At 35.0% G+C, this 13,530-nt stretch overlaps 1 pseudogene; it reads left to right on the top strand.

Moving 5' to 3' along the window:
* LOC149204742 (phytochrome pseudogene) overlaps positions 1 to 11,645 on the top strand; it is a 45,952-nt pseudogene extending 34,307 nt beyond the window's left edge.
* Positions 11,646 to 13,530: the final 1,885 nt, after the last annotated feature.

The following is a 13,530-nucleotide window of genomic DNA, read 5'->3' as shown; positions in this document are numbered from 1 at the left end:
AGCCGCCATCCATCACATCATATTTAAGAGAAAATTCTAAGGTTCAAGTAGTGGAACATCACATCGAACATCAACAACATGTCCTCCAACTCTTAAAGGATAACCTCGTGTTGGCACATAATAGAATGAAACAACAGGCAGATCAACATCGTAGTGAAAGAAGTTTTGATGTAGGTGATTGGGTATTCCTACGGCTACAACCATATAAGAAAATGTCCCTCAAGCAAGCTAAGCAGGATAATAAATTATCACCAAAGTATTATGGTCCGTACAAGGTGTTGCAAAAGATTGGTACTATGGCATACAAATTGGAGCTTCCTGCAGCTTCTCGATTGCACCCAGTTTTCCATGTTTCATGTTTAAAGAAGGTTATAGGCGACAATCTCCCAGTTCAAACAATATTGCCAGAACTTGACGAGGAAGGAAAAATTATATTGGAACCAGAAGCAGTCACAGAAACAAGAACTCGACAGTTACGAAATTGATCAATTTTGGAGTATCTTATCAAGTGGAAGAACTTATCCGCTAAAGATTCCACATGGGAGGACGAGAATTTTATACAGAAGCATCCAGAACTACTAAAGCGTTGGGGACAACACTTTTTTTAAGGAGAGGGGCATGTTGGGTCCCTATAATACTAGTGATTACCCCATTACTATTGTAGTTGTATCTCTTATAAATATTGTTGTGCCCCTATTGTCCCCTTATTGTTATTGCTGTGCCCCATATAATCCCTCTATTGTTATTTTTGTGGCTTTATATTATTATTGTTAGGTCGGCTAGGTTATATTGTGACTCCTTAGACTCCTATATATAGAAAGGAGGTTTTGTCATTTGAATCATTAAAGAATTGCTCATTTATGTAATGTAAAGGAGGTTGCCCCCTCGAAGAGGCTGAATTCTAAGGCATGGATCTCTCTTTTCTATCTTTTTGTGAGCTGGTTTCATAACAGGTAGGCTTCCTGGTTGCCATAATTTTGCTTTCCATTTTTCTTGCTAACCTGAATGCCTTCTCTGATGAATTAGGTTCCCAAAGGCGAACATCATATTGGATATTATCCTTTAAATTCCCCATGAACACATCAATCCTATGTTCCTCTGGAATATTTTTTACCCTTATGTGCAATTTTTGGAACTCCTCAATGTGCTCCATCATTGAACCCTTTTGTTTGAGACTTATCAATTGGCTAAAAAAAGTGTTGCTTTTTGTATCCTCATAATGTGCTATCATTTCTTCCGTAAAAATTGCCCAAGTGATAATTTGTTTACAAGAGCAAAGCCATTGATACCATACAAAATGATTTGGTTCCAAATATAAAGTTGCAATATGTACCTTTTGTGTGTTTTGCAAATTATTGAGATCGAAAAATTGCTCCATCTGTAGTATCCATGTTGCGGGATCCTTGCCATCAAACTTCCTCATATCAATTTTTGGAATATGGTGGGTCTTCGATCCAACATTAGAGTCTATGAAATCATGATTAACATTTCTTTCGTTCTCATCATGAGTTTCCTTTACTACCCTTTCACCATTAGTGACCATTTCTTGTAGCAACTTATTCAAATTTATCTTCAATTCTTCCATCTTATCATCCATGCCATCCATTTTAGCGTCCATGTCATTCATCTTAGCTTCCATGCCATCCATCTTAGCTTCTACGCCTTTCTTTAAACAATCCATCTTAGATTCTACGCATTTCTTTAAACCATCCATCTTAGCTTCTACATCTTTCTTTAAACCATCCATCTTAGATTCTATTACTTTTTGTGCAAGTGACATTTGTTGCACTTGGTCTCATAATTTTGATATATCATGTTGCATTTCTTCCTCTTCTTCATGAGTCATGCTAGAACTTTCAGGTTGCTTCCTAGGTGTTAGCATTTTCTTTCCTTAGGGCATCAATTACCAATAATAATGCTTTGCTATGCCCTTTGAATTCCTTCAAACTAATTTTTCAAACCAAGCTTAAAAAATTTAAAAAAACTACAGACCTTTTTTCACTTTGTAGGAGCTCGATATTGAATCTGATGTATCTCTGTAATTTTAGATCATCCATTTTTGAAATTGCGGTTTGTAGTAGCCCTCTATGTCCTCTTTCCAATGCCACCAGTCTGATTGAATTTAGATTTTCCAAGCTAGAGTTATGCACAATCTCCCAAGATGACCTGATTATAGACCTTTCCAGAAGAGCGAACTTGTATGAAGTGCCAAATGTCACTGTTTTGACCTTAGTATCTAAAAAATATACATAGGAAACTAAAGTCTGTCCTCTTTCTGTAACTTCTTACGAAATTTCAATCTGATGCTCGGAACAAAAGTTATGACGATTTTCCCAAGGTCACCTGTTTGGAATGTAATTCAGGAGTCTACAAAAAGGCCAACTTCCTTAGATAATATCTCCGCAAATATAGTGCGAAAAGCTCTAAAATTCAGACCCGAGATTTAGCGCGATTTTGTCTCAAATGGGTTTTTTGTTTCGCTTTCGAAATGTCATAGAAAAAAAATTATAGCGAAAATTCCACGATGACCTATTTGGAGCAGCGAAACCCTAAAATCCAAAGCTCTGATACCAAATGTTATGAAATCAGCGCACAAAAAGATAGAAAAGATAGTTGAATGCCTTAGAATTCAGCCTCTTCCAGGGGGCAAACCTCCTTTACATTACACAAATCAACAATTCTTGGATGATACAAATGAGAAAACCTCCTTTCTATATATAGGAGTCTAAGGGTTCACAATATAACCAAGCCAACCTAACAATAATAATATAAAGGCACAAAAATAACAATAGAGGGATTCTATGGGGACAATAGGGGCACAACAATATTAATAAGGGATACAACAACAATAGTAATGGGGGCATCACTAGTATTATAGGGACCTAACAAAGATATTTTGCTTGATTTTGTCTTCTCTCTGTTCTATTATACATCTGAATTTTTTCATGATTATCTCACTCTCTGAGTGATTTTTCATTAGTGTATTTTCTATCGTTTTCTCGTTGTGCAATGTTAGATTCTCTTCTGTGTTTCACTTTGTGTGCTTTATTAGAGATAGGATGAACAATTATACATAATAACCATGAATATCCTGATTCTAAAATGTGCACGAGACTGCAGCTGGAGCATTGTGGAGTCTGGCATTCAATGTTGGGAATGCTTGGTGAATAGTTGAAGAGGGAGGGGTTCTAGCACTTGTGAATCTTTGTTCATCATCATGATCAAAGATGGCATGCTTCATGGCTACATTAGCACTTGCTTACATGTTTGATGGCAGGTGAAGTTTTCATAATAGCCATATTATCTTTAATCTGTATCCTCAACAATACATGCATACATTTGTGAATTGCTGGGTAGATTATTCTATGCGAATCAACAAAAATAAATTTGAATATAGCATGAAGAAATTTTTGCTATGCATTTATGTGGATTGCACCAAAGTCGTGATTTTACAGCTGTGACAAGCAACAGACATTTTGATATCCATGATTGCAAGTTCAGTACTTGGTTTTATGGCTTCATTGTTTCTGATTTCCTAGTGTTCTGTGTTGGCATATACATAAGTACTCTCTTTTGTTGACAAAACTTTTGGTGTCTTATACCTTATTTCTAGTCTTGTGCCTATATCATCAAACTTTTCAACATACTATAATTGCTCAAGATGTGCACTTTCTTCTCGCAAATTTGACGATTACCTACTTTTTATCTTTTTATCTAATTCCAACTCATTTCTATTTTTGGCTGTGAATTTCAGTTCTTCTAAGGTTGAAGGTGAGTTGTCTTTTAGCGTATGAAACAAATAAAAACTAGTACCACTTTTTGTATATTTTAATTACCATAGATGAATTTGAACAATTAACGATGTGTTTCCTAGATGCCTTTGAATGGGAACTTAGAAGAAAGAATAAGGCACAACTCATTTGAGGCAATGTTATCAAAGATGAACCATTGAACGAAGCAGTAGACCCCCCAAACCGGGAACAGGGAATGTTCCACCCAACCATGAACTAACTCCAATAGTCCCCCCTAAGCTAAGATCTTCTTGCCTTCAGGAACCAACCACCCTTTGATTCCCTATGTGGTTTCTCTTATAGATTTCTTCCCAACAAATTTTTGCAGTGTCCTTCTTTAATGTCTGCTAGCCTTTTTCCTAGGTATTTTTATTTTATTTTATTTTTATTTTTCTTTTTCTTTAAAGCACACTTTTCTCTCGTGTAATGCTTTATTCGACCCCACTTAGTATTTTTATCCAACTAAGTGATTAGCATAATATTTCTCTCCCTTTCTGTTAATTTAATTTCTTTTAATTATTTTCTCCTAGGGATTTTTTGGGAGACTTTTAGGGAAGGTCCATCATGTCAACTTAACCACCAACAAATTTTTCTGAGATGGCAAGAAGCCTTCGAAACTCTAGTGCTCTTTTCTAAATATTTCCAGACAATGTATTTATTAATTCAAATAATAATAAAATAACTAAAACATCACATAAGTCTAATCATGACTTCCATCACCATTAAATCCAATAATAGTTCAATGTCTAAAAATAATAAATGTTTAAAAAGTAGAGCCATAGGTGTGTTACAAAAATATTGTTTTACCCCACATTTTTCACTTAATGGTATATTTTCCTAGCTTAATGAGTTCCTCGAGGATTAAATGTGATTTTCATTCTTTATGTGCGTTAATATATTTATTTTGTAGGATTTATAAATATTTTGACTAGATTCTGAAGAATCTTGCATTGGAGATACTATAGGGATTTCTACTTGTTGAATTAAAACACAAGCATAACTATATGAAAGCATTTAATACCTCCTATTGTTGCAAGTTAGATATGAGGAAAGATCCCTTATTATTAAGATTTTTTGGGGGAAATCCAACCCTCCTCTTAAGGAGGTTGATCCTCTTCCTGATGTATAAATAAGAGATTCAAGCTTTCCCTTAACGAAATAGGAATATATTAGATTAGAAAGAGCTTAGGCTATGAATATTTTGGGAAAGTTTTGTAGCATTGTATTTCCTAATTTAAGATAGAATTTAAGTTAATCGAAGTAGTTCCTCCTTTCACTTTCTATCTTGGTTCCTATTTAAGGAGTTTGAGAATCCTTGGGTTCGACCCACCCCAGGAGCTTCAAAACCCTCTTGTATTTATGTTGCTATTATTTTGATGCTTTTCATTTTCTTTACTTTCAAATTTTCTGGAAATTATAGTTTGATAGCTTGATTCTTGGTTAAGTAGGTTGTTTTATGAGAAAACTTTTTTTGTATGGAATTTATATTATATGTCAGCATCTTAGATCACTAATATTTATTAACATTGCATTATCAAGTCACTTTCCATTTCATTACTTTTTCTATTATAATTTTTATAATTTTAGTGTTTTACTCTGTAGCGAGGATTATAATTACAATGGATAAATAGAACTTGGCTTCATAGTGCTAAATCTTAGACATAATTGTTCCATCATTTTCCTAGATGAATAATATCACTTCCCATCATTCGTAACCCCTTGTCTCATCTTAGATTTGCATTTTAGAAATTTTTCTAACTTGTTGTTTTTTCCTATAGAAAAACATGGTATCTTGAATTAGGAAATAAATGTCCTATATTTTTCATCCAATTTAGCAATAAACTCTTGATTTGTTTTCCTTATGATACTAGAACATGTCTAGGATGTTGAGGATTAATTTTGGAAGAGTAAAGAACTCATGAAGTTTCCATTAGATGTTTTTACTACATGCTTTATAACTATTCTTTTTAGCTTTTGCAACATAGACTTTAGGCCTACTTTCTAAGTATTTTATTTTCATTCAAAGTGTTATTTCCACTTCCTACAATCAACATAGGTGTGTTCCATTCATTCCTGCAAGTTATTTATTCAATTTCAATTTCCTAGTTAGCTTGGAAACTTGTCTGGAATTCTATTCATCCAACCAACACTACAACATCTCTCACCTACATGAGGATTAGAAAAGAAAAGAGATAATGCCTTCTGCACATCTAATTATGACCCATGTTATGTTTGTATGAACCCCAGGTTGATAATAAAATCTAAGACTCTTGGTAATTGTAGAATTGTTGTTGCAATACTAAGGGCCATCACTTTGTGGCACCATTGTCATGGAGGTGTCAAGGTATGAACTACCTTTTTTGTGATTAATTCACTTGTTTTCTTTATTTTTTCTTTTGAGGAAAGAAAAACAAATAGTATTTTTTAGAAAATACAAAAACTGAACATTTTGTATAATTTTTCTTCCTTTTTTTAGAATTTTTCTTATTTTATGCCTCGTAGACCTAGGGGCAAGACAAACTACTTTTTACCCAAAAAACCCACTTCTACTGACATGTAGACATTTTAAATTCATTGTGAGTCTCTTTATCTATACATAGGGATCTTTGAGGCCTTTTCGAGTAAGGAAGCAAGGATCTGAGCTTGTTGAGGGAGAAAATCCTTCAACCCATACTAGTATGGCTGAAGAAATGTATCTTGAAGTGTTTGTATTATCCATTAGAGAGACATATGGAGAAGAAAAAAATAAAAATAGTAATCGATCTGTAATTCCACACTTCTATGACCTAGTCACAGAGGATCCTAAGACATTTATGTTCGAGCTTGTTGTTGTGTCCAGAACTTGTCACTATACCAAAGATGAGAAAAAAGCTCAATCCTTTACCTTCCAGCTTGAAGGATGCAACTCTCTGGTAGTTTATGAGCCTTGAGGGTAATAGTATCACGACTTGGGACCAAATCAATAGTAGAAAATGATGAAATTAATGACTAGGTGACTAAAAAAGTTAGTCACCTCAATTATTTCAAGTAAATTACTACTAAATTTGAGCAATTTTAAGTGACCAAATTCAAAATGACTAACTTAAACGACTAATTTAGTCTAGGGATAAAATATACGACTAGCTAATAAGTGACTAAACTAAAAGTGACTAAAATAAATGACTAATTTAGTCTATGATTAAAATATATGACTAGATAATAAGTGACAACATTATTTCATGACAAGACTACCCTACAAGCCACCAAATTTCTATCATATCCATGAGGTCAACAACAATTTGTGGTTCAAGATATAGCTAATTTGGAACAAACTTAGCTCTAGAGCTTAGGATTTTTTTTCTGCCTCTAATGTTTATAGACAAAGAGATCAATTTCTAAATCATGTGGGAGCCAAACTATCACCTTTCCCATGTTGACTCCCTCTATTGAACATCATGGAAAATACCATAGATTAGTTATCCTCACTAGAACAAACATTTCATTTGAAATTATCATTAATCTTATGACATTACTACTTCACTTGACCACACAAAGCTTATTTTGATGTCTACCCTTCTTATTTTATGACAATACTACCATACAAGCCACAAAATTTCTATCATATCCATGAGGTCAACACTAATTTGTGGTTCAAGATATAACTAAGTTGGAACAAACTTAGCTCTAGAAGCTATGCTATTTTTCCACCCCTAATGTTTATGGACAAAGAGATATCAAGAGATATCAATTTTCTAAAACATGTGAGAGCCAAAGTATTACCTTTCCCATGTTGACTCCCTCTATTAAACATCATCTCAACCAGGGAAAAATCATTATTTAAATGAAGGAAGATTCCTTCAAATAATTTTAACCATTATATATGTAAGAAGAAAGGTCATCGAGCTACAAATTTCCCACAAAATCCAAAATCCATATATCAGTAGAAGATCTTGGAAAATTTCACCAATGCATATGAACCTGCTCAAATATGGGATGAAATTTCCCAATACAGATCTGATGGAGAAAAATTTCTAGTAACTAGTCTCTTTGAAATTGAGGCAAGAGAACTTCATTACCAACTGGCCCAAGCTCAATTATCTTCTTCATCTTCTGATAATCAAGAAATTTTCTTTCATATTGTTTTATGTTTTCTAATATTACTCTTATTCAATAGTCTCTTGTCCTTTTATAACATTTCCAATGCTCTCTCACCATTGGGTATTTTGTTATGCGCCACCACTACCAAAGCTCTCTCACCATTGAATTATCCTTATTAAACCAAACATTTAATTGGAAATAATGATTGATCATTACCATAACATTAGTACTTTTCTTCACCTTTTAACCACACAAAACGTGTTTTGATATCACCATAATTCACTTTTGATAAATCAACCAAAACCCCCCTCAATTGATATTTAGTGACACAAAAACCTAATTTTTTTCATAAATTAATAATTATTTATAATAAAAAATAGCTCCCATTAAACAAAAGAAAAGAATCAACCTTTTATTTATTAAATAACCTATAAAATGATTCTTAATTTTATATAAAGATGTAAAAATAATCATTTGTATTTGTAATAAATGAAGAAGAGACTTAATTTCATATTAAACACCCTCTAACAATTCCAGGGCATATTAACACGCATGTTACCTTGCAGCTCTGCCTTCCCCTCTAGCAGAAAGTCTTGAGAAACAACAACCATGATTTCCATGAAAAATGGCAAGGAGAACTGAAGTTCTGGAAGGTGCATTGAAGCTTTGCTCAGAATTAAAGTTGGTATCCTTTTTAGTTTATAATCTTTCTCTTTAGATCTGGCTTATCTCTTTAGATTTGGCCTATGAGATCTAGAGCCTCGTTGGACATTGAGCTTGTGCAGCTCTAAGGTTTTGTTTGTCGTTAAATCTTTATTCTAGAAAAAAAATCACGAACATCTATTTATCTAACAACTATCAAGAAAAATTAATATTTATATGTTTGTTTTTCAAATTTCTAACAAAATTATCTTTTGGTAGACTCAACCTTTTATTTAATTCCCTTGATAAATAGAAGAGCATTTCATTTAATTTTCATTAAGGTTTCATGGATTTGTTTCTTTCAAATATTAAAATGGTTTATTTCCCTCCATTTGAAAGTTTTGTCCAAATATCAAAATGGTTTATTTCCCTCCATTTGAAAGGTTTGTCCATGAGGAAGAAGGAGAAGGAAGGGCGCATTTGGAAGGATCGAGGGTCGATGCCACTTTCGGCTTAACATGACCACCATATTTTAGATCTATTCTCTAGGAGGCGAAGAAGGCCAACATTGTGAACCCAAAGCCATGCTTTCTTACTCTGCAAGTCTGGGACTGAGGCCAGCCCTTGGCGCCTTCTCTCTCACACGTTTGGTCGTGTTATCACATATAATTTTTTGTTAAAAATGATTTATATGGGCAAATTTTGTTGGTGTTTAAGGTTGCAGGAGCTCTAGGCATTCCTATGTTTGAAATTTTCTTAACAAAAATCAGAAATACAAGGAGCAGGTGGTCTACTTGCAGCGGAATGGACAATCTACAGATGCTTCCTTCTCATTATCACTTAAATCTACTGAAGACTCAGATACTGACACAGAGAAAAATGATGATGCAGATGTGGGAGATGAGGGATTGAGACAAGTTCTTAAATTTCTTAAAGCTGGGATGTCTGGCCTAAAATTCAAGGTGTTGAAAGTTGTGACTCTAGAACAGATAACAAGGATTTAGAGATTGTTCCATCAGTTGCAGTTAGTGCATATCTGCAGCAAATACAAAGGATCAAGCTTATTCATCCATTTGGGTGCATGGTTGCAGTGAATGAGAAGACTTTTGAAGTGATTTCTTACAGTGAAAACCCCCCAGATATGTTTCAAGCATCAACTCATGCAGTTCCCAGCATGGAGGACCAACAAATTCTTTGTATTGGCAGTGATGCAAAGACCTTGTTCACTCCTTCGAGCACCATGGCATTGCAGAAGGCTTCCAAGTTTGAAGAACTCAATCTTCTGAATCTTGTTTTGGTCCATTCCAAGAGTTCCGGTAAGCCCTTCTATGCTATACTCCATAGAATTGATGTGGCGTTGGTGATAGATTTTGAGCCTATTGGGACTTCATATGTTTCCACCTCTGCAATGAGATCATTACAATCCTATAATCTTGCTGCAAAAGGAAATATCACGGTTGGAAATCTATCCCTGGTGGAAATATTGGGCTATTGTGTGACATGATTGTACAAGAGGTGTGTGACCTTATAGGCTATGACCATGTTATGTCTTATAAATTTCATGATGATGATGATGGTGAGGTGATATCCGAGATTACAAGATATGATTTAGAACCTTATTGTGTCTTCACTAACCTGCAACTGATGTCCTTCAGGTTTCAAGATTTTTTTTTATGAGGAACAGAGTAAGAATGATTTGTGATTGCTATACACAACCTATAACAGTGATTCAGGACAAGAGATTGCCTAGAGACCTAAGTTTCTATGGATCTAGATTGATAGCACCTCATGGTTTCCATGCTTAATACATGGCCAACATGGGTTCTATAGCATCTCTAGTAATGGTTGTAGTAATCAATGAGAAGGAACTAGACGGAGGTTTGTCATCACACTAGTCAATGTTATGTTCCATTTCCTTTGAGGTCTGCATGTGAGTTCTTAATGCAAGTTTTTGGAATTCAGCTAAACAAGGAAGTTGAATTGGCTGCTCAGATGAGAGAAAAGTGAATTCTGTGCACTCAAGCATTTCTTTGCGACATGCTTCTTCGCGACACACCCTTGGGAATTGTCACTCGGAAGCCCAACATCATGGATCTTGTCAGATGTGATGGTGTTTCCCTTTACTATGAAGAAAACTTTTGGCTTCTAGGGGTAACTCCTACTGAGGCTCAGATCCAAGATATTGTTGCATGGTTGTCTGAGCATCACATGGATTCCACAGGTTTGAGCATAGATAGTCTTGTTTATGCAGGCTATCCCAGAGCGGGATCATTAGGGAATGCAGTTTGTGGAATTGCCATGGTGAGAATTAATTCAAAATACTTTTGTTTTGGTTCAGATCCCATACTGCAAAAGAAATCAAATGGGGAGGTGCCAAACATGACCTGCAGGACAGAGACGATGGTAAGAAAATGCATCCATGATCTTCGTTTGATGCATTCCTTGAAATGTAAAAAATGAGGAGTTTGCCTTGGGAGGATGTTGAGATGGATGCCATCCATTCATTGCAGTTAATACTGTGAGGTTCCTAGAAAGAAATTGATGACAGTAGAAAAAATATCTCGATAAATAGGTAACTCACTGATTTGAAACTTCAGGAAATGGATGAATTGAATGCAGTGACAAATGAGATGGTGAGACTGATTGAAACAACAAAGACTCCAATCTTGTAAGTCGATGCTTATGGAGTAGTAAATGGATGGAATAGAAAAGTTGTCGAACTTACATGGTTGTTAGTGGAAGAGGTCCTGGCGGAGCCTCTAATCAATATCGTCGAGGAAACTTTAGCTGAGAATGATGCTACATTTGACTTTACAAGGAGTTGAAAAGAAAAATGTTTAAATTGAGCTAAAAAGACATGGCTCAGAGGAGGAAAAAGGTCCAGTAGTTTTACTCGTTAATGCTTTCTCAAGCAGGGACCTGAAGGAGAATGTTGTGGGAGTGTGCTTTGTTGCCCAAGATGTGACCGGGCAGAAGATCGTTATGGACAAGTTCACTTGCATTCAAGGTGACTACAAGACAATAGTTTAGAATCCAAGTCCCCTAATTCCTCCCATATTTGGAACATATGAATGTGGATGGTGTTCTGAGTGGAATTCACCCTGGAGACAAAGAGGCTCTAATTCTTACTTTTAAAGCTGCCAAAGTTTTGGATTGCATTTTTATGAGTAGAGTTTCAAGGCATACAATCCACAGCTCTAGATTTGAAGGGCATAAATATATCAATCAAAATGACAGCTGGTTAAATAGGTGGCATAATTTCCCTCATTAAAGGAACCCTTGGCAGCAAACGAAGGAGCATCATTAAGCTACATAAAATATCATTTATCAGAGGAAGAATTGTGTAAGCATTGTGTTGACCTGCTCAGAGATGATCCTTTTCTCTGTAGAGAAGGATGATAAATTCACATATGAAGATTCTGATGGTCAAAACTGTAATTCGTAGTCAAAGGTGTAGTGAAAGATGCTTTCCTTTTTGCATGTCGAAGGAGACTCAATTATTATTTCATGTTGAAAAGGTTGCCCTCATAGCAAGCCAATTTTGTTGACTAAGAACCCATGAAAAAACAAAGGACAGTGACAAACATCAATCATCAAACATCACTGATAGAAATAAAAATATCAGAGAAATAAGAATAGAAGGGATCAAGAAACATGGCATGGTTAGAAGAAAGCAGCTAGCAAAACTAGTCTTCCTCTATGGATTCCTCAACAACCTTTTCTTATGAATAGAGTTCATGTAGATCTGCCATTTGTACTAGTTCCTTCACCATTGTCTCATCTTCATTCACTAAGAAAATTATACATAATGGCAGCTTGGATTTTCATAGATGCATCACCAAGTCAAAGACCAAGAAAATCTCACAAATGCTGCACAAAACTTCATTATCCTGCACATTTGGTGACTGTGGGGAATATTTGATGTTTCCTACAGCACAACCATCGAAATCCATTCTATGAATCTATAATGAGAGATGTGAGATATTTCATTCAATTCAAAAACTAAAACCTAAGGTAGTCAAGTTAGTATGGGAAGGAGTGTTTTCTTTGAAATTGATTGCAGCTTCATCAAACCTTAGACTTGCAAGGGACAATTCTTCTTTAACAACTGAGAGTGGATCAATGCTTGGAGAGGTTTGTCCTATTTTGACAACCACAGTTCCAGTTCTGTGAACACTGTGAAATTTTGGGTGTTTACTCATTATTTCTTTTCAGGTGCTTGATAGGTCACTTGCCTTTATATACACCATTTCCAATCTAATGTTTTTTTAATTCCTTTGGGCTTTTTCTGTCAAACTTTAACTTGTGTGCTGAAGAATGCTTTTTTCTATAATATAAGAGTATCCTGTAGACCTTTCATTCCTGGTTTGATATGGACATTATCATTCTATACTTCAGAACAAATGATCCAAGCACACAGAACATTTGTGACCACATTCAGAAAGTCTTTGTTTGAATTTTGCTATGGCACCAAAGTTTCAAATTGCCTCCAATTATAAGTTTTGTCTGCCATGAAAAATCTGCAAGTGCTACTTCAAAGTCACTTTTGAAACACAGACCATGTAACTTTCTTTATGCACATTTGACCCATTCATGTTGCTTGACTTGAATTGAGAACCATAACAATCATATGTCATTTTGCATATTTTTTTCATTCACCTTATGATAGTAATTAAAAATCCTTTAGACCTTCAATTAGCCCTGTGATTACTTGCACAAACCAAGGGGTAACCATGTCAACATTGACACATTTATGGTGGTGGATGGTGATGGCTCCTCTTTGTTTCAAATGCTAGTAAGGATTTTTCTCTTCCTCACCTCCATAGTCTTTTCTTTTGAGAGTACTAGTCATGACTTGGATGATTTTCTCTCTCAAGTATTATCTATTATCAATTCCACTTTCTAGGGATACTCTTTTAGGTTCCCTTCCTTTCCTATTTTATTGTCTACTCTTCTTTCATTCTTCTTAGATTTTAGAACTGGTTGATAGATGCTCTAGGCACTCCTTATTGTTGTTGTC

This window comes from Pinus tabuliformis, chromosome 1_2, assembly GCF_031772625.1.
Source record: "Pinus tabuliformis cultivar Carrire ecotype Pingquan chromosome 1_2, CPIR1, whole genome shotgun sequence".
Classification (NCBI taxonomy): Eukaryota; Viridiplantae; Streptophyta; class Pinopsida; order Pinales; family Pinaceae; genus Pinus; species Pinus tabuliformis.
Note: the sequence above shows the minus strand (reverse complement) of the source record. Positions and strands in the feature narration are given on the sequence as shown.